The 22,409-nt window shown below is 46.4% G+C and overlaps 1 pseudogene; it reads left to right on the top strand.

Annotated features, from left to right (window-relative positions):
- The first annotated feature begins 6,171 nt into the window (after positions 1–6,171).
- The window catches only part of LOC132421661 (large ribosomal subunit protein eL14 pseudogene), a 40,945-nt pseudogene continuing 24,707 nt past the window's right edge, over positions 6,172–22,409 (top strand).

Genomic DNA, 22,409 nt, shown 5'->3' with positions numbered 1-22,409 from the left:
TTGTTTATCCACTCATCTGTTGATGGACACTGGGGTTGCTTCCACCTTTTGGCTGTTGTAAAGTATGCTGCTATGAACATGGGTGTACAACTATCTCATTGAGTGTCTGCTTTCAATTCCTTTGGGTATAGACCCAGAAGAGGAATTGCTGGGTCACATGGTAACTCTATGTGAACTTTTTTTTTTTTTTTTTTTTTGCACTATGCGGGCCTCTCACTGTTGTGGCCTCTCCCGTTGCGGAGCACAGGCTCCGGACGCGCAGGCTCAGCGGCCATGGCTCACGGGCCCAGCCGCTCCGCGGCATGTGGGATCTTCCCGGACCGGGGCTCGAACCCGTATCCCCTTCATCGGCAGGCGGACTCTCAACCACTGCGCCACCAGGGAAGCCCTATGTGAACTTTTTGAGGCACCTGAATCTTGTTTTTTAATTTAATACTTTTAGGAGTGCTTTGATACCCATACATAAAGAAGTCTCTTTTTTGTTGCTGTTGTTTTTGTTTTTTGGAAAGGGGGAGTGAGGGTTTTGTTTTATTCTTATTACGTAACAGCCTTAGAGATATAATTCACATGCTATCCAATTCCTCAATTTACACTCTTCAAGTCAAGGGTTTTTACTGCAGCCACAGAGCTGGGCAGCTCTCACCACGTTTTTTTTTTTTAAGGGAACAAGTCCCCTATCCACGGACAAGAAGTTTGCTTCTAATCTAGGTAACGGTGTAATGAGTAACCTGGTGCAGAGGTGATGTTGAGTCAGGGTGAGTAGATCACCATAAGTTCCTAGGAGTAGAATTGCTAGTCAGGGCGTGTGGGAGGGTAGAATTTTGACAGCTGTTGTAGCAAGGCTCCCACCCTCCACAGTGGCAGAACTACCGGACTTTGCTAATCTGAGAGGTTAAAAATCTTGCAGTTCTAATTTGCGTTTTTATTATTTGGGGTGAGGCTGCGCATCCTCTCGGTCTTTAAAAGGTGGATCTCTAGATTCTTTTCCTGGAAAAAATTTTTTTCTTTAGTTTTGTTTTGTTTTAGTTAGAGAGGCTTTAAAACTTATGATAAAATACATCTGGAAACTCTTTTTAATATTAAGGAAATGACTTATTCTCTGATATGAGCTGTAATATCCACACTCACCCCAGTTGCATTTTTTAAAATTTACTTTATTGAAATGTCGTTGATTTACAATGTTGTATTAATTTCTGCTTTACAGCAAAGTGATTCAGTTATACGTATATATACATTCTTTTTCATATTCTTTTCCATTACGGTTTATCACAGGATATTGAATGTAGTTCCCTGTGCTATACAGTAGGACCTTGTTGTTTATCCATTCTCTATGTATTAGTTTGCATCTGCTAATCCCAAACTCCCAATCCATCCCTCCCCACCGCCTTGGAAACCACAAGTCTATTCTCTATGTCTGTGAGTCTGTTTCTGTTCCATAGATAAGTTCATTTGAGTCATATTTTAGATTCCACATATAAGTGATATCATATAATATTTGTCTTTCTCTGTCTGACTTACTTCACTTACTATGAGAATCTCTAGGTCCATCCATGTGTGGCAAATGGCATTATTTCATTCTCTTTTATGGCTGAGTAGCATTCTATTATAAATATTTCTGTACCCCCCGAGTTGTATTTTTACCTTGTTTATAATGTTTTCTCCCCACAAGTCTATTTGGATTTTAGGAAGTTGGACTTATCCACCTTTTTCTTTTGCGGTTTTTTTTTTTTTTTTTTTTTTTTTTTTTTTGCGGTACGCAGGCCTCTCACTGTCGTGGCATCTCCCGTTGCAGAGCACAGGCTCCGGACGCGCAGGCTCAGCGGCCATGGCTCATGGGCCCAGCCGCTCCGCGGCATGTGGGATCTTCCCGGACCGGGGCACGAACTCATGTTCCCTGCATCGGCAGGCGGACTCTCAGCCACTGCGCCACCAGGGAAACCCTCTTTTGCGGTTTTTATGTTTAATTTATTTTTCTTAGAAAGGCCTTACAGGGAATTCCCTGCAGTCCAGTGGTTAGGACTCAGCACTTTCACTGCCAAGGACCTGGGTTCAGTCCCCGGTCGGGGAACTAAGATCCCACGTGCCTTGCAGCACAGCCAAAAAAAAAAAAAAAAAAAGCCTTACCTACTCTCAAATTATTATTTTAAAAAAGTCCCCATGTGTTTTCTTCATAGTGCTTTTATGATCTGATTTTTCCCATGTAAAACTTTGATCCATCAGGAATTTATGTTGAGGCGTGGTGTGAAGTAGGGATCCAGGTTTGTGTTCCCGGTTGTCCCAAGAGCACTTGCACCATCCATCTTTTTAGATGCAGTTTTGGGGAGATCCCTAGAGCTGTCACATCTTCAAGGAGGATAGTTTTGAAATATGGGGAGACATTAGAATTGTCACAATATGAAAACTGTTTCCTACTAAATTGATAATTTAGGAAATTGGTCCCCACTCAAACCTCCAAGTTTTTTCCCAGAACTGAGCCACACCCATGGGACATGACTTTTTGGGGGGATGGGGTGGGAATCAGTCATTCTCTGCTTGTGGGATATTATAAACATTCCACAAAAACACAATGCTAACACACTGCAAGTCGATCGCAAAATGATATGACAAATCTTGCAACCTGGTGAGATTCCAATCGGTAGACAGAAGAGGCTATAGGGAGGGACCAAAAACGCTGATAAGTCATTGACAAAGAAAGACTTGGTGGTCAGTCCAAGACATAATTAAACATGGAGAAGGGGGCCATTGGCAAAGGCAGGATTGGTTGCTCCAGGGAGCGTGACTCAAATGCAAAATGAATCAGACCCTGAGACCTGTGTGTGGTTTGCCTGGGGCTGTGGTAACACACTATCATGAACTGGTTGGCTTAAAGATAGAAACATATTCTCTCATAGTTCTGAAAGTTCAAAATCCAAAAATCAAGGGACTTCCCTGGGGGTCCAGTGGTTAGGACTCTGTGCTTCCACTGCAGGGGACATGGGTTCAATCCCCGGTCAGGGAGCTAAGATCCTGCAAGCCTCACAGTGCGGCTAAAACAAACAAACAAACAGACAAAATCAAGGTGTTGGCAGGGACACGCTTCCTCCAAAGGCTCTAGGGAAGAATCTTTCCTCCCTCTGCCTAGTTTCTGGTGGCTGCCGGCACTCCTAGGCGTTCCTCAGCTTGCAGCAGCATCGCTCGTTTCTGCCTGTCTTCACTTCTCTGTGTGTGTGTTTTGCTCTCTCCAAATTTCTCTTATAAGTACACCAGTCATTGGCTTTAGGGCCCACTCTACCCCAAGATGACCTCATCGTACCTTGATTACATCTGCAAAGACTCTATTTCCAGGGACTTCCCTGGTGGTGCATTAGTTAGGACTCTGAGCTCCTGATGCAGGGGGCCCAGGTTTGATTCCTGATCAGGGAACTAGACCTCACATGCATGCCGCAACTAAGAGTTTGCATACCACAACTAAGGCGCCCACGAGCCGCAACTAAGACCCAACGCAACCAAAGAAATAAATAAATATCTTTTTAAAAGACCCTATTTCCAAATAAGGTCACATTCACAGGTACTGGAGGTTAAGATTTCAGCCTATCTTTTGAGGGGGGGACACAATTCAACTCACCATACCCTCCACTTTTTATGTTTTGTTTTCTTTGTGTGTGTGTGTGTCTGTCTGTCCCCCAAAATGACTCTTTCCAGAATGCTATTGGAAGATTACATGTGAATTATTAAATACAAATTCATGGGGGGGAATGCCCCACCCTCCATAAAAAAGCACCCTATGAATTTGTTTCAAGAGTTACCTGTAGTTTCAGTTATAACCCACATCTTGTTCACTATAAAGTGAATGAATTCCTTGTCATAATTTGGACTCTGTTTTGAAAGTTATGGTTCGTTCCAATCAACCCTTTTATTTCCTCGCTCTGGGGTTTTGATGCCAGTGTTTATTGCAGGGTCTTTCCTCTGGGGCCTGTGAGCTGAAGCTTATGAGGAGACCCCTTGGTGATTCCAGGTCAACGTGGTGGGGGTGTGTGTGTGTGTGTGTGGCGGGGGTGAGAACAGGATGTCCAGGATGTGGCTAGGAGGTCGAGATAACCTTCCCAAGGACTGAATGTCCCTCAGCTGAAGGGACAGGTGGGCAGGGATGCAGAGGGCTGGGCAAGAGGGGGTTGCACTGAAAACAAAAGCCCAGTGTGACCCAAGGGGACAGCCTGGGGGAGGCTGTCCACTCAGGCCTAGGGGCCCTGGGGCTCAGACTTCCTGGAGCCACAGTCGGTTTTCATAGGAGGGCATCATGCTCTGATTAGCAATCTGGAGGGTCACGGGGCTCAGCATGGGCAGTGCACGGAGAGAACAGAGTGAAAGGGGCCTGTTTTCTGAGAGGAGGGTGTCTGGATACTGGAGGGACTGGGGAAAGGAAAGAGAGGGGTGGGAGGGAGATTGCAGGACAGGCTTTGACTATGCACCTAGCACGATGTCCCTCTGTGGCCTGGTAGCCAGCTGGGTGTCCCTGAGTGGGGAGCGCAGGACACCAGCAGGTTGGGAGGGAAGGGGCTGGATTGGACAGGAGATGTCCAGGTGTCCGTGGGAGGCATGCACTGGAGATTCCTTGTGTCTGTCTGCGTGTCCCTAGTGTCAGCCCAGGGTAGAGCTGTGGGGTGGTAGGAGGCCCCGTGGCTGCCCGCCTCTGTGGACGAGGGCAAGAGGAGGGGGGATGGGCCCCCAAACGGCAGGGACCGCCCTCAGCACCCAGGCAAGGGAGGCCGCTGTGCAACTTTGCTGGACAGATGGGGCTGAAGGTCAGCAGGTGAAGGATTAATTCAGACCTTGAGCTTGGCCTCCAGAGCTTGCTGGGGCAGGAGCAGCGAGAGGAAAAAGAGGAGGACTGGGAGGGGAAAATTGCATTTACTGATTATTTCTCAAATGCAGGCCTTGTCCTCCGTTTCTCGCCTATTCAAAATAATAACATTAGCCAGAAACCATCACGGGGAATTTACATGGCAGACATTATTTTATTTTATTTTTTAAAATAAATTTATTTATTTATTTTTGGCTGCGTTGCTGCACGCAGGCTTCTCATCACAGTGGCTTCTCTTGCTGCGGAGCACGGGCTCTAGGCACGCAGGCTCAGTAGTTGTGGCTCGGCGGCTCTAGAGCGCAGGCTCAGTAGTTGCGGCACAGGCTTAGCTGCTCCGCGGCATGTGGGATCTTCCCAGACCAGGGTTCGAACCTGTGCCCCCTGCATTGGCAGGTGGATTCTTAACCACTGTGCCGCCAGGGAAGCCCCAGTCATTATTTTAAATGAACTCATCTGACCCCTCAACAGCCCCGTGAGATGCGTACTCCTGTGCTTTTGCAAGCGAGGAACCTGAGGCACAGAGAGGTTAGGGCACTTGCCCAAGGTCACACAGCCTGTGAATGGCTGAGCTGGGGCTGGAACCTGGGTGATGTGCTCTGCTGGCAGTGAGCCTGTCTGGTGTCTGTTCCGGTGAGGCTATGGGCTGAGAGGCAGGGGTAGCAGGAGACAGGCTTGGTTGAGTCTCCCAGGGGTCTGTGGGAGCACTGGTGGTGTGACCTGCTGGTGGGACTGACCTAAATTCGCCTCCCTGGAAAGTTCCCCATCCAACCCCACTTCCCCTTTTGCTACGCTACAGAGTGGGGGTGGGGAATCCTCCGGAAATGGTGGTGGGAGGAGGGAGCTGAGAGCTGGCTGGGCAGAGGAGGGGTGGGGACTGGGGCTGCAGGTAAAGAAGAGGGGCAGGGCTCAAGCTCGGGACCTTTGGGGTCCCTACCTCACCCTTACCCACTGGGAGAGGGGCAGTCTTTGTTCAAAGCCCAGGATTTCTCAGTTCTTCCCAGTCTAGGAGTGCCCTGGGGTGTCCCAGAGGGAGAAACAGGTCCTGAGGTGAGCGGTCAAGCTTTTGTGTAGTACTCAATGCCTTCTCTTGTATTTTACAAATCGTGTGTGTGTGTGTGTGTGTGTGTGTGTGTGTGTGTGTGTGTGTGTTGACTAGAAGAAAATCATCTCTGGGGACTTCCCTGGTGGTCCAGTGGTTAGGATTCTGTGCTTCCACTTCAGGAGGCACAGGTGCGATCCCTGGTCAGGGATGTAGGATCCCGAAAGTCTGGCAAAAAACCCAAAACAAACAAACAAAACAAAAATATGGGGTGGTCTTTCCTTTTCGCCGAATGCTGTCAATATGGTGTTTCAGGCGCTTCGTGGAGGTTGGCCGGGTGGCCTACGTCTCCTTTGGGTCTCATGCCGGGAGGCTGGTCGCGATTGTAGATATTATTGATCAGAACAGGGCTTTGGTGGATGGACCTTGCACTCAAGTAAGGAGACAGGCTATGCCTTTCAAATGCATTGCAGCTCACTGACTTTCCCCTCAAGTTCCCACACAGTGCCCGGCAGAAGTCTGTCGAGAAGCCTGGGAGAAGGCAGATATCAAGGCAAAGTGGGCAGCCACAAGGTGGGCCAAGAAGATTGAAGCCAGAGAAAAGAAAGCCAGGATGACAGACTTTGATCGCTATAAAGTCACGAAGGCGAGGAAAATGAGGAACAGACTAATCAAGCTTGAAGTTAAGAAACTTCAAAGGGCAGCTCCCCTGAAGACTTCTCCCAAGAAAGCACTTGTTGCTAAGGAGGCAGCTACGGCAGCTGCTGCAAAGGTTCCAGCAAAAAAGATGACCGCTACGGGTAAGGAGGCACTGCTCCAAAGGCATCTGGCAAGAAAGCATGAGAGCATACGAGGCTGTTATAAACAGAATAAAGGTTCTTTTTGAAAAAAAAAAAATGAGGGGTGGAATAGGGAGCGTGGGAGGGAGACGCAAGAGGGAGGAGATATGGGGATATATGTATAGCTGATACACTTTGTTATACAGCAGAAACTAACACGTCATTGTAAAGCAATTATACTCCAATAAAGATGTTAAAAAAAAAAAAGACAAAGGAAAAACTGAAAAAAAAAAACCCCAAAACCCCGAAAATCATCTCTGATCTAAAAGCCTCGTGACCCCTAGGTATGAGCAGGGCCATCAGAGCTGAACCTTGGAGGGCAAGAGTGTGTCGGGGCAGTCAGGCTGTCAGGCAGAGGGCAGTGCGTGCAAAGACTTGGAGGTTTGAAGCAGTATGTTCTGAGATGCTCGTTAATGGTGCAAGGAGCAGAGAGGACAGGTAGATACGAGACTGCAGAAGAAGCAGAGCTGGCGCCAAGAAAGTCCTTAAAGGCTTGGATCTAGTCTTGGGAGCAATAGGGAGTCATGGAAGGGTTTAAAGCAGGGAGGGACATGGTCTTATAAGTGTGTCCCAGGAACTCCCCTGGCTGCTGTCTGGAGGACGGGCTGGGGAAGAGGGGAGAGGTAGGGGCAATCACCTAGTACAAAGTTGATAAGACCTGAATAGGGCAGCGGGGTGGAAGGAAGGAGGGGATTTTTAACTATTAGAACTTTTTATTCAAATATAGCACAAATGCCAAAAAGAAATGCACAGGTCACAAATGTACGTTGCAAAGTTTTCACAACATGAACATGTTTGTATAGCACCCCGATCGAGGACAGAACATCACCGGCCCTCTGAAGCCTCTGCCGTGTCTTCTTCTGTCACTCCCTCTGCCCGCTGCGCCCCTCCACCCCTAGGGTAACCCCTAACTTAACTTTGAATAGCATAGAATCACTTTGCTTGTCATTTGGACTTTTTTTTTTTTTGAGGTTGGGTATCCGATTTTATTTTATTTATTTATTTAATTTTTTTTATTGGGGTATAGTTGAATTACAATGTTGTGTTAGTTTCAGGTGTACGGCACAGTGAATCCGTTATACACACACATATATCCACTCTTTTTTTAGATTCTTTTCCCATAGAGGCTGGACTTTATGGCTTCTTTCAGGCAGGGTGATAATTCTTTTTTTTTGTTTTTGCGGTACGCGGGCCTCTCACTGTTGTGGTCTCTCCCGTTGCGGAGCACAGGCTCCGGACGTGCAGGCTCAGCGGCCGTGGCTCACGGGCCCAGCCGCTCCGCGGCATGTGGGATCTTCCTGGACCGGGGCACAAACCCGTGTCCCCTGCATCGGCAGGCGGACTCTCAACCACTGCGCCACCAGGGAAGCCCTGGGTGATAATTCTTGTTCATTGTTGTAGAGTCTCTCAACCACTACTAATACTTGAGTCTGAATGCTTCTTGGTGTGTCCCATGCATTGTAGGATGTTGTGCAGTATCCCTGGCTTCTACACACGGGATGACTGTAACACGTGCCCCTCCCCCCAAGTTCTGACTACCAAAAATGTCTCTAGATGTGGCCAAATGGCCCATTAGGGGTAAAAATCACTCCGGGTTGAGAATCACTGCGATATAGTATTCCATTTTGTGAAATCATCACAATTTATTGACACATCCTTTTATTGAGCATTTAGATGGTTTCCAGTTTGGGGTTATTACAAGCAGAGGTGTTAGGAATATTCTCGTAGGTTTCTCAGTGAAGGTAAGTCCACATTTCCTTTGACTTTATTCCTAGAAGCCATAGGGTAGATGTTGATTCAGCTTTGTGGATCCTGCCAAACAGTTTTCCAAAGTGGTTGTGTCGTTTTACTCCCCTACCAGCAGTGCAGAAGCGTCACTTGGTATGGTCTTTCTCACGTTAGCCATTCTAGTAGGTGTCATGACATTTTGGTTTTAACTGGCGTTTCCCTGATGACTCATGATGTCAAGTATCTTTTTATTTATTGGCCATTTGGAGATTACCTTTTGTGAAAGGCCCATTTTTCCTATGACATTTCTGCCTTTTTCTTGTTGATTTGTAAGAGCTCTTTATATATGCTGGACATATAGTGGCATCAGGGCCATCTTCACTCTAGTCCTTCTGGTCCCTTTGGCCACCTCCATCACACTGATGTGCCTGGCTGCATTGATCATCAGGTTACATTCTACTCTGGATCTACAGTGACATGATCTCTCTGACCACTGTGGGGGAGACACACTTGAAAGACACAAGTACCTAGAATAAAATCACTGCACTCCCAGCAGGGACAACCACTTCCATAATGTGTATTTACTTCCACAGACAGAGATGTATCTGGAAACAACACACGTGTGTGTTTAATTTATATAAATAGTATCACACTGTACTATCATCACACGACTTATTTTTTGTTTTCACTCAGGAGTATTTTCTTTTCATTTTTAAAAAATTAATTAATTAATTAGGCTGTGTTGGGCCTTTGTTGCTGCACGCAGGCTTTCTCTAGTTGTGGCGAGCGGGGGTTACTCTTCGTTGCAGTGCGCGGGCTTCTCATTGCGGTGGCTTCTCTTGTTGCAGAGCACGGGCTCTAGGCATGTGGGCTTCAGCAGTTGCAGCACGCAGGCTCAGTAGTCATGGAGCATGGGCTTAGTTGCTCCACAGCATGTGGGATCTTCCTGGACCAGGGCTCGAACCCATGTCCCCTGCATTGGCAGGTGGATTCTGAACCACTGTGCCACCAGGGAAGTCTCTCAGCAGTATCTTTCTGAGATCCACTTATGTAGCGACAGAGATGAGAGGAGATATTTTCCCCTTTTCATTTGTGCATAATATTCCATCACAGGACTATTTTTCTTTCCATTTCTCTACTCCCCCACAAATGGACAGTCTAGTGGCTTCTAAGTTTTCACTCTTATGAACTTCAACAAAGTCCTTATAGCTGGTTCCTTGGTACTTCTCAGAAAGTTATTTCCTTTTAAAACCCACTCTCCACTTTTCCTGCTGCCTCCACAAGAAATGGTTCAATTGATTGGCCATTTGGAGATGACCTTTTGTGAGGAGCCCATTTCCCCCTTGGGGTTTCTGCCTTTTTCTTGTTGATTTGTAGGAGCTCTTTATATATGCTGAACCATGGGTCCTTTGTCAGCTATATTTCTGGGGCAGATATTTTGGAAGAAGTTTTGGGAGGCATTCAGGAGGTAAGGCCAACAGATCTAGGTGACTGATTGGAGGAAGGAGTAGAGAAAGATGTACCAATTTCTGGCTAAGTGTCAGGGTGACTGAGGGGGTCATTGCTGAGGTGGAATCATGGGAAGAGCCACAGGTGAATAAGGTGCTGGTGGATCTGAAGTCACTAGATTTTGACCTGGGGTCCCATGGACAAAGTGGAGCTCCAAAAGGAAGGGCCCCTGGGTGGGCTTCAGACCTCAGAAATCATTTGCAAGATACTCAGTCTTTTGCATTTTTCTGAGAATCTCTAGCTTGGAGCAGGTCCAGACATAACACGTTGATTCAGAGCCCCAAACACAACAGGGTCTTATGGGCCAACTGAGGACAGCTGAGGATCTGGCAACAGGATTTTCTTTATTTGCATTAAAATTTTTTAACTTATTGTAAAGCAGAATTGACTTTTTCCTTTGTTATGTAGCTCTGTGCATGTTAACATGTGTATAACCATCATCACAGTCAGGATATAGAACAGTTCCATCACTTGACAAAATTCCCTTGCACTGCTCCCTTTTTTAAAAAGTTAATTAATTAATTAATTAATTTTTGGCTGCGTTGGGTCTTCCTTGCTGCCCGGGCTTTCTCTAGTTGCGGTGAGCAGGGGCTACTCTTCGTTGCGGTGCGCAGGCTTCTCACTGTGGTGGCTTCTCTTGTTGCGGAGCACGGGCTCTAGGCGCACAGGCTTCAGTAGTTGTGGCTCGAGGGCTCTAGAGCACAGGCTCAGTAGCTGTGGTGCGTGGGCCTAGTTGCTCCGAGGCATGTGGGATCTTCCTGGACCAGGGCTCAAACCCGTGTCCCTTGCATTGGCAGGTGGATTCTTAACCACTGCGCCACCAGGGAAGCCCCGTAGGATTTTATTTTTTTTAATAGACTTTATTTATTAGGGCAATCGTAGGTTCACAGCAAAACTGAGTAGGAAGTACAGGTAGTTCCCATATACTCCCTGTACCCAGCCCCACACGACCAGCCTCCTCCACTACCAACATGGCACTGAGGAAGTGCCTTTGTTACAATCAATGAACTACATTGACACATCATAACCATCCCAAGTCCCTAGGTGACTTTAGGGTTCACTCTTGGTATCGTTCATTCTATGGGTACAAATGTATAATGACACGCACCCACCATTATAGCATCATACAGAGTCGTTCCACTGTCCTAAAAATCCCCTGCACTCCACTGATTCATCCCTCCTTACCCCTCAACCTCTGGTAACCACTGATCTTTTCACTCTTTCTATAGTTTTGCCTTTTCCATGTCATAGAGTTAGAATCGTGCAGAATGTAGCCTTTTCAGATTGTCTTCTTTTACATTTAAGTTTCCTCCATGTCTTGTCTTTTTTTACCCATGGTATGTCTCTTCTTTAATTTTTTCAACAATATTTTGCAGTTTTCAGAACGTAAGTTTTGCACTTTTGTTAAATTTACTCCTGAATATTTTATTTTTTCCATTATATTGAAAATAGAATTAGTTAAAAAATTTCTTTCTCCTATAAATATAATTAATCCTCCATGTCTTGTCATAGCTTGGTAGTTCATTTCTTTTTCACGATGAACAATATTTCCTTGTCTGGATATATCACAGTTTATTTATCCACTCACCTACTGAGGGACATCTTTGTTGCTTCTACATTTTGACAATTATGAATAAACCTGCAAACATCTGTGTGCAGGTTTTGTGTGGACAGAGCTTTCAACTCACTTGGGTAAATATCAAGGATGGTGACTGTTGGATCATATAATAAGGGTATGTTTAGTTTTATAAAAACCTGCCAAACCATCTTCCAAAGTGGCTGGATCATTTTGCCTTCCCACCAGCACTGAGTGAGAATTCCTGTTGCTTTCCAGGGATTGAGATCATTTTTTTTCTTTTTGGCCGTGCTGTTCGGCACGTGGGATCTTAGTTCCCCGACCAGGGATCCAACCCGTGCCGCCTTGCAGTGGAAGCACAGAGTCTTAACCACTGGACCACCAGGAAAGTCCTGGCAATGGGATTTTTAATCACAGAAAAATCTAGAAAAAAATATTGGGTTCCACCTGCATGCATCGTTTTTTCTTAGAATACTGTCTGAAAACACTTTCCATATTGTTAAAAAAAATCTGTGTCATTAGAATAATCTTTCCATATACTTAAAAGCATTAAACACATTTTTAATGACTGCCTAGCCGATTTGATCACGTTATTATATTGCAGTTTACTTAACTGTGCACTGTAAGCTTTGTGCTAAGTGAATATTAAAATAATGCTACCAGGGGGTGAGGGAGGGGTGGATTGGGAGTTTGGGATTAGCAGATGCAAACTAATACATACAGAATGGATAAACAACAAGATTCTACTGTATAGCACAGGGAACTACATTCAATATCGTGTGATAAACCGTAATGGAAAAGAATATGAAAAAGAATATATATTTATATATATATCTGAATCACTTTGCTGTGTAGCACAAATTAACACAACATTGTAAGTCAACTGTACTTCAATAAAATAAATTTTAAGAAAAGCGCTACCATGAGTATGGTTATGTGTAAATACTTGCCTACTTCTCGTATTTCTTCAGGATGAATTCTCAGAAGTGGAAATACTGGCTTGAAAAAGACAAACACTTTATGATTCTTGGTTCATGTTGCCAAATGCTCTCCAGAAGGCTGTCATTTATACTGAAAGCTGCAAGCCAAAGCAATATTCTGCAATTTTTTTAAAAAGCCACAGTTTAAACAGACAAAAAGATGTTGCATTTTTAATCAGCAATGAGTATCTTTGAGAATTCCCAAAGTTGACTGTCTTTTCCCTGGTGTATCAGCACTGCTGTTTGGCTTGTTTCACCAGGATACTTGTGATTTCTCTGTTCATCTTCTCCATCTCTTGGTTGGACGATTCATCAAAATCGATTCATATAAGCTATTTACATTTTATTTTATTTTATTTTTAAATATGTTTGGTTATATACTAGATATTTTTTTCTTTTATTTATTTATTTGGCTGTGTTGGGTCTTAGTTGCGGCATGCGGGATCTTCGTTGCAGCATGCGGGATCTTTCTTTGTGGCACAGTCTCTTCTTTGTGGCGTGTGGGCTTCTCTCTAGTTGTGGCATGCAGGCTCAGTAGTTGTGGCGCACAGGCTCCAGAGCACGCGGGCTCAGTAGTTGCAGCGTGGGGGCTTAGTTGCCCTGTGGCATGTGGGATCTTAGTTCCCCGACCAGGGATCAAACCCGTGTCCCCTGCACTGGAAGGCAAATCCTCTCTTCATTTTTTATAAATGTATTTATTTATTTAATTTTGGCTGTGTTGGGTCTTCGTTGCTGCACACGGGCTTTCTCTAGTTGCAGTGAGCAGGGGCTACTCTTTGTTGTGGTGCACGGGCTTCTCATTGCAGTGGCTTCTCTTGTTGCGGAGCACAGTCTCTAGGCACGTGCACTTCAGTAGCTGTGGCACGCGGACTCAGTAGTTGTGGCACACAGGCTTAGTTGCTCTGAGGCGTGTGGGATCTTTCCAGACCAGGGATCGAACCCGTGTCCCCTGCACTGGCAGGCACATTCTTAACCACTGTGCCACCAGGGAAGTCCCTGGAAGGCAAATTCTTAACTACTGGACCAGCTGGGAAGTCCCAAGCTCTTTACATTTTAAAGAGATAACCCAGTACATTCCTTTCCCATTTCTCCCACTACTCTTAAGCTTAGAAAGAGATTTGAAACCTCAGAGATTTGAAATCCATTTACTTTTATTTCCTTAATTTTTTTTTAGTCCCATGAAAATATGTAGTTCGATTTTTAGATATTTAACTCTTCAGATCACTTTGTATTCATTAGCAATTGTTGTGTAACAAATTATCCCAAAACATAGTGGCTGAAAGAAGCAATAAATATTTCTTATCTTTCCAATTTTCTGTGGATCAGGAGTCTGGGAGTTTCCTGATCCAGTTTGGCTTGGAGGGTCCGGCGAGGCGGTTCTCAGGAGGTTGTAATCAGAGATGTCATCATCTAAAAGCTTGACTGGATTCACTTTGAAGGTGGCTCACTCATGTGACTGGAGAGTTGGTGCTGGCTGTTGGTGGGAGGCCTCAGCTCCTCACCACCTGGGCCTCTCCACAAGACTGCTTGAACATCCTCACAATATGGCAGCTGGCTTCCACCAGATCAAGCAATCCAAAAGACCAGGGGTGGTCACACGACAGCCTGCAGGTCAAATCTGGCCCACTGCCTGTTTTTATACATAAACTTCCATTATTGGCACAAATGATCGTTTGCTTAAATGTTGTCTATGGCTGCTTTTACAACAGCAAGTCTAGTCATTGCAACAAAGATTGCATGGCCCTTGCTATACAAAATACTTACTATCTAGCTCTTTACAGAAGAAACCCTGCCAACCCCTACAAAAGACCAAGGTGGAAGCTGCAATGTCATTTATGACCTAGCCATATATGACTGTCCTACAGAATTCCACTGGTCACACAGATCATCCCACCTCTGCTTTAATATGGGGGGGAGACTTGAATACCAGGAGGTGAGGGTCACAGGGGGCCTATCTTAGAGGCTGACTGCCACACCCCTGAAATTTGTTTGCAGTTATTTTTGCAAAGATGCTGGGCTGCCTGCCTGCAATTCATTTTTCCTTCTTAACTCCTAAAGAACATTGATTTTGTCTGGGACAACAGTATGCTCAGTTTAAAATGCAAATGTCCTTAGATTTCCTTGGAGCTTGAAGTGGTCATGTGACCCATGTGTGGCCAATGAGATGGAAGTGGACATTGATGGTAAGCTTCTGAAAAGCTATCGTTTTCCTTATTAGAAGGGAAAACCCTGACATTTCTACATTTTTTGCACACAATGCTCCTCTTTCTTTTTTTTTTAAATTTATTTATTTATTGGCTGTGTTGGGTCTTTGTTGTGGTACGCGGGCTTCTCATTGTGGTGGCTTCCCTTGTTGTGGAGCACGGGCTCCAGGAACGTGGGCTTCAGCAGTTGTGGCTTGCGGGCTCCAGAGTGCAGGCCCAGTAGCTGTGGCACATGGGCTCAGTTGCTCCGCGGCATGTGGGATCTTCCCAGACGTGGGATTGAACCCGTGTCCCCTCCATTGGCAGATGGGTTCTTAACCACTGCGCCACCAGGGAAGCCCTCGTCTAAGAGTTTTATAGTGTCTGGCCCTACATTTAGGTCTTTAACCCATTTTGAGTTTATCTTTGTGTGGTGTTAGGGAGTGTTCTAATTTCATTCTTTTACATGTAGCTGTCCAGTTTTCCCAACACCACTTATTGAAGAGACTGTCTTTTCTCCATTGTATATTCTTGCCTCCTTTACCAAAAATAAGGTGACCATATGTGCGTGGGTTTATCTCTGGGCTTTCTATCCTGTTCCATTGATCTATATTTCTGTTTTTGTGCCAGTACCATACTGTCTTGATTACTGTAGCTTTGTAGTATAGTCTGAAGTCAGGGAGCCTGATTCCTCCAGCTCCGTTTTTCTTTCTCAAGATTGCTTTGGCTATTTGGGGTCTTTTGTGTTTCTATACAAATTGTGAGATTTTTTGTTCTAGTTCTGTGAAAAATGCCATTGGTAGTTTGATAGAGATTGCATTGAACTTGTAGATTGCTTTGGGTAGTATAGTCATTTCCACAATGTTGATTCTTCCAATCCAAGAACATGGTATATCTCTCCATCTGTTTGTATCATCTTTAATTTCTTTCATCAGTGGCTTATAGTTTTCTGCATACAGGTCTTTTGTCTCCTTAGTTAGGTTTTTTCCTAGATATTTTATTCTTTTTGTTGCAATGGTAAATGGGAGTGTTTCCTTAATTTCTCTTTCAGATTTTTCATCATTAGTGTATAGGAATAGCAGGTAGGTCTGGCTCAGTCTCCCATGGAGTCACTGCTCCTTCCCCTGGGTCCAGATGCGCACACTAATTTGTGTGTGCCCTCTAAGAGTGGAGTCTCTGTTTCCCCCAGTCCTGTCGAAGTCCTGCAGTCAAATCCCGCTAGCCTTCAAAATCTGATTCTCTGGGAATTCCTCCTCCCATTGCTGGACCCCCAGGTTGGGAAGCCTGACGTGGGGCTCAGCACCTTCACTCCAGTGGGTGGACTTCTGTGGTATAAGTGTTCTCCAGTTTGTGAGTCACCCACCCAGCGATTATGGGATTTGATTTTATTGTGATTGCACCCCTCCTACCATCTCATTGTGGCTTCTCCTTTGTCTTTGGATGTGGGGTATCTCTTTTGGTGAGTTCCAGTGTCTTCCTGTAGATGATTGTTCAAGCTGGCTGGTTGTTGCTCAAGGTTTCTCAGTGGGTCACAGTCAGGCTGGGATTGGGGTCACTTCCAGGTTCCTGGCTCTCCTGTCTGGTGATGGATGCTGGCTGCCGGCTGGGAGCTCAGCTGAGGTTGTCAACTGCAACACGTACCCATGGCCTTTCCATGTGGCTTGGGCTTCCTCACATGATGGAGGCTGGTTCCAAAAGGGAGCATCCCAGGAAAGAGCCGCATTGCCATGTATGACCTAGCCTTGTGGTGTAGTGTCACTTCCACCATTCTCTATTGGTTAAGATGGACACAGAGTTCTGCCCGGGGTCAAGAGGAGACCTAGACCCCACTTCTTGTCCAGGAGTGTCAAGTTCACACTAAAGAAGAGCAAGTGGCATGGGAGAGATTGTTACTCCTGTTTTTGGAGGATGCAATCCGCCCCATCCCCCTGGAGTGTCAGTCACATCCAGGAGGGCAGGGTCCTTGTGCCTAGAAAGTGCCTGGCACACAGTAGGTGCTCATACATCAGGAATGTTTTTCTGAAAAATCCCATGTTCTGAAAAGTCACACCTTCAAAATAACAGGATATTATTTATATATTTATGTAGTAAAATATATAAATAATGTATGGTTTATCTTAGGATATTAATTATAATAATATATTAAATGTAAGTTAAATATTATATTTAATAATAAAAATATTTGGGCAAAAATAGGGTGGAGGGCAGGACACCAAAACCCACAGCACTTTGTACCCAGAGTGCTAATAAAGCCAGTAGTCAGGACTTCCCTGGTGGCGCAGTGGTTGAGAGTCCGCCTGCCAAAGCAGGGGACACGGGTTCGAGCCCCGGTCCGGGAAGATCCCACATGCCACGGAGCAACTTAGCCTGTGTGCCACAACTACAGAGCCTGTGCTCTAGAGCTGTGAGCCACAACTACTGAGCCTGGGAGCCAGAACTACTGAAGCCCGCACGCCTGGAGCCTGTGCTCCACTGCAATGAGAAGCCCATGTACCGCAACGAAGAATAGCCCCCACTCACTGCAACTAGAGAAAGCCCACACGCAGCAACAAAGACCCAATGAAGCCAAATAAATTGATTAATTAATTAAAAAAAAAGCCAGTACTCATCCTGGTCCAATCCCTACCCCACGTAAACCTCTCCTGGTTTCTGTGCCCAGTCTCTGGCCTCAAACTCAGGGTACCTGCCTTTTCCTTTGAGATGAAAACATTTGCTCCTAAGAGAGGTCACTTTTAACCTAGTTCAAATCTGATCCAGACTGTGGATGTCTTCATTAATTTATTTCTTCAAACTAGGGGGAAAATGTCTTTTCAGTGTCTTCACCTGAACTTGAAGCATTCCCAGGTAAGAGAGCCGAAGCTGTAGAGGTTCTTGAGGCCCTAAATCAGCCACAGAGCCCAGCAACAAAACACAACCATGAATAAAAATAAAAAAGAAATAAACAAATGTAAGATTAAACACACACACACACCACAACCATGAAATGCAGTTGTGGAACTCAACATAAAAGCCAGCCGTAAAACCTGGCTATAGAACCCAACATAAAACCCAGCCACAGAACCCAGCCACAAACTCAACAGTGGAACCCAGCCACAGAATCCCACAGAAAACTCAGTCACAGAATTCAACCACAGAACCCAATCACAAACCCCCACTATAGAATGAAGCCACAGGACCCAGCCACAGAACCCAGCCAGAGAACCCCACATGAAACCCAGCCACAAAACTCAGGCATGGAACCCAGCAACTACTCACCCTGAAGGGAGACATTTTTGTAGCTCTTCAGTTTTTTCTTTTTAAATAAGATTTTTCTTATTTATGTCGTTAAGACTTTCTCTTTACAAAAAGTGCTAGGAAAGAAACCACGTGTGAACAAACGCTTCTGGGTTACCCCAACCTCCAGCGCCTCTTGATCAATTCCAACCAGGTGACTTACAAAACGGAAGTCCAAGTTGTAGCACAGCAAGTTGTAATTATGAAATTTGCCAGTGGAGACCTGGACGCCCAGGACCGAACTGCAGAAGCTCATTCAAGCCTCTACGATGCAGCCCGATGCTGTGTCGAGAGGGAAGTGTTGGTGATTCTGCTGCTGCCCAGCTGGGCACACTCAAGCCAAATTGCTTCCTTGCTTTGCCGTGTGTGAAATGCAGCCCCAAGACCAGCTCTGTCTGTGCAGTTGCCCAGAGCCCCAGGCTCAGAAGAAACTTGCACTGCATTTTAGGCTCTGCAGCTGCCCTCAGGGAATTTTTTTCCTCCCCAGCTTTATTGAGATCCAACTGGCACGTAACTGTGTACATTTAAGGTATATGATATGTTGATTCAATACACTTGTAAATTGCAAAACCATTACCACCAGAGCCATCCTGTCACATAGTTACCATTTCTTTTTCGTGATGAGAACATTTAAGATCTACTCCCTTAGCAACTTTCAAGTATGTGATACAGTATTATTAGCTATAATCACCATGCCAGACGTTAGATCCCAAACCTTTTAATCTTATAACTAGATGTTTGTACCCTTTGACCAACATCATCTTCCCATTCCCCTCCCCACCCCCCTTATTTTGGTTTCTAAGGGAAAGGCAAGGCGGAGCAGGGTAAGATTCAGGATTGACTTATTTGAATAATTTCAGCCAACTCTGTGGCGTAGGGGCTCTCCCTAGTCTCCTGGCACTTAGCCTCAGGGTGACTGGAGCAGGGGAATGTTGGCTCAGAGTGGAGAGCCCAGTAAGGACGTGGTTGTGTTTATGAGTTTTGCATTGGCTGGTTTGCAAAGGAAAGAAAGGTGTGCTCTCCGAGGCAGCTGTTCACTATCTCTAGGAATTAGCTAATCTCGGGAGGAGCCTGTCTCCAGGATCAGCAGGGCCCCCGGATGTCAAAGCATCAAAAAATACAGAACGTGCAAACGCATGATGAATATACTCTTTCACATTTTGACTCCACTCACCTTTAGCCCTTTATCGCTACACCTGTTCCCTGGTCCTGAGCTAGCACGTGTGTCCTGTGTCTTCTGTTTCCCTCCTGTCTCCATAGCAGCACAGGTCTCTCAGGGAGCCTGAGACCCACATGTCCTTCGCCTTCCCAGATATGTCCCCAGAACCCATCTCAACGTTGTCCACCGACCCAGGTAAGGGCCCAAGCATCCTCCTAAATGGCAACTTCTCCCTCATCCCCTGCCGCCGGTTGACCATCCAGCTCTATGGAGATGTCCCCTCTTCACTCCACCAGCGACGCTTGGCTTCATTCCATCAACAAGTGCGTATCAGCCCCTTCGTGCAACGGGCCCTAGGTTCCTGGAGCCACTGCAATGGCCGGGACAGACAGGGTCCCTGCCCCAGAGATCCAGACACTTGACCCCTGTTTCTGCTTTTCAACCAGCTTCCTGCCTGGTGCTCCTGACTCAGCCCAGCCCCATGCCCACCAGCCACCAGCAGCTAGAGAGATGGCTTTGAGAGACACAGGATGGCATCCCTCATCCCCACTTAGAATCCCCCAGAGCTGTCCTAGAGCCCGGAAAAGAGCTCACGCTTCTTAGCCGGGGACGTAGAGCACTTTGCAAGCTGAACTCGCTGGGCTTCGGGGTGATTCACTCATTCCTTCCTTTTGGTCTTAGGCACTGATCACCACACACACACACACACGCACGCACGCACGCACGCACGCGCGCGCGCATGCGCCTGCTCCCCCAGGACATCAGAGCCTCACTTGTCCCCAGGCCCGTTCACAGGCCCTCTTAAGCCTCTCTGGTATCAGATGGGCAAAGAGCAAAGTTTGAGAAGACAAGGTGTGGGCTGAACTGTGGGGACCCAGCCCGTCAGTCATTGCAGGGGTGACCCAGCCCCGGGCACAGCCTCGGAGGAGGGCAATCAGAGGCCAGCTATAAAACTGTTAAATGCACATGCCCTTCGGCTCAGCCATCCCACTTTTTTTTTTTTTTTTTTTTTTTTTTTGTGCGGTACGCGGGCCTCTCACTGTTCTGGCCTCTCCCGTTGCGGAGCACAGGCTCCAGACGCGCAGGCTCAGCGGCCATGGCTCACGGGCCCAGCCGCTCCGCGGCATGTGGGATCTTCCCGGACCGGGGCACGAACCCGTGTCCCCTGCATCGGCAGGCGGACTCTCAACCACTGCGCCACCAGGGAAGCCCAGCCATCCCATTTCTGGGAATGCATCCTGCAAATAAACTTGCATGTGCAAGGAAATTCGAGAAGAGATTCCTTGCTACGTAATTTGTGGTAGGAAAACATGAATGTTTGCCCACTGTGGTCCAGTTAAATAAAAACAAGGGCCCCTCCACGATATGGGACCCTGTGTAGCTGCCACGTGGGAGGAAGCAGGTCGGGACACACTAATAGGAGCGTCTTGGATGCAGGCACTATGACGGGTGCTTTACCTGTGTTTGTGTTTTTTCTCGGCATGTACTGAAACACCACGTTTAGATCTGGAAACCAGCTGTTGTAATTCTCCCCCATTTTACGGATGAGGAGGGAAGCTGAGGTGGCATTGAAGGGTTAAATGATCTGCCTGGAGTCACAGAAGAAGTGACAGAACCAGGAGCTGAATCTGGGCAGTCCACAATGCTAATCTCTGAGTTAGCACACCTCGGTGAATTTGTAAAGGTGTCCAACTTCCACCGTTCGTTTCAAAAGCACGGAACGGTTTTGTAAAATGCTAGTATGTAGGAGAAGAATTAAACGGAAACACGCCTCCGAGAGATATTTGTACACCATGTTGATAGCAGCATTATCCACAGTAGCCGAAAAGGTGGAAGCAACCCGAGTGTCCATCGGCAGATAAATGGATCTGCCCAGGGGGCTGGGCATGGCTGGGGCTGATTTCCAAGATACCTGAGTTTATGCAACTCGGCTGGCACCCAGATCACAGAGGCTCTCCACGTCAGAGAAACCTCAGTATCCGGCTAGCTGGGAACAGGGTAAAGAGGAGGCAGATAGTTTTTCCCAAAAGAGGGTGTAAGGTTACCTGGTCAGAGAATAGATTCAGGGCAGGGGACCTGGGAAGGGAGGGAAGGGAGGAGTTTTGCCTGCAAGGGCCCCTCTCCCATCCTCGCCCTCCCCTCATCTTTTCCCAGGCAGATTAAAGAGACTTAAAAACATTTTTTTAAATTGAAGTACAGTTGATTTACAATATTGTGTTCATTTCTGCTGTACAGCAAAGTGATTCAGTTACACATATATGTATACATTCTTTTTCATAGTCTTTTCCATTATGGTTTATCATAGGATATTGAATATAGTTCCCTGTGCTATACAGTAGGACCTTGTTTATCCATTCTATATATGAAAGCTTACATCTACTAACTCCAACCTCCCACTCCATCCCTCCCTCCCCCCCCTCCCCCTTGGCAACCACAAGTCTGTTCTCTATGTCTGTGGGTCTGTTTCTGTTTCATAGATAGGGTCATTTGTGTTATATTTTAGAGTCCACATATTAGTGATACCATATGGTATTTGTCTTTCTCTTTCTGACTTACTTCACTTAGTATGATAATCTCCAGTTGCATCCACGTTGCTGCAAATGGCATTATTTCGTTCTTTTTTATGGCTGAGTAGTATTCTATTGTATATATGTACCACATCTTTTTTTTTTTTTTTTTTTTTTTTTGCGGTACGCGGGCCTCTCACTGTTGCGGCCTCTCCCGTTGCGGAGCACAGGCTCCGGACGCGCAGGCTCAGCGGCCATGGCTCACGGGCCCAGCCGCTCTGCGGCATGTGGGATCTTCCCGGACCGGGGCACGAACCCGTGTCCCCTGCATCGGCAGGCGGACTCTCAACCACTGCGCCACCAGGGAAGCCCTGTACCACATCTTTAAAGAGCACTTTGAGTGGGAAATCAATGCCGAACCACAAACTGCAGGCACAGGGAGCAGGTGGGCAGGGCAGGGGCTGCAGTGTGGAAAGACCAACCTCCCAGAGGTTCCTAGAGATCAGAAAAGGCATCAGCTTTGCACGCCCACAAGCTGGATCTTCTCAGGGCCCACTGAAGTTTAGACATAGTAGCGGTTGATGATCATGATTATAATTAGTTACAATGTGTCTAAGCTTCCCCATGGAAGAGGCAGGAAGCCCTAGCCAGGGCACAGGCTGTCTTTGTGTAGATTGCAAAAACAAAGTGTGCCCTCTAAGAGGCAAGAGCACACAGGAATCAGAGTGTGGGCTGTGGAATTGCAGGACAGAGTTCAAATTCCAGCTCTGCCAGTG

This window comes from Delphinus delphis, chromosome 3 (assembly GCF_949987515.2).
Source record: "Delphinus delphis chromosome 3, mDelDel1.2, whole genome shotgun sequence".
Taxonomy (NCBI): Eukaryota; Metazoa; Chordata; class Mammalia; order Artiodactyla; family Delphinidae; genus Delphinus; species Delphinus delphis.
Note: the sequence above shows the minus strand (reverse complement) of the source record. Positions and strands in the feature narration are given on the sequence as shown.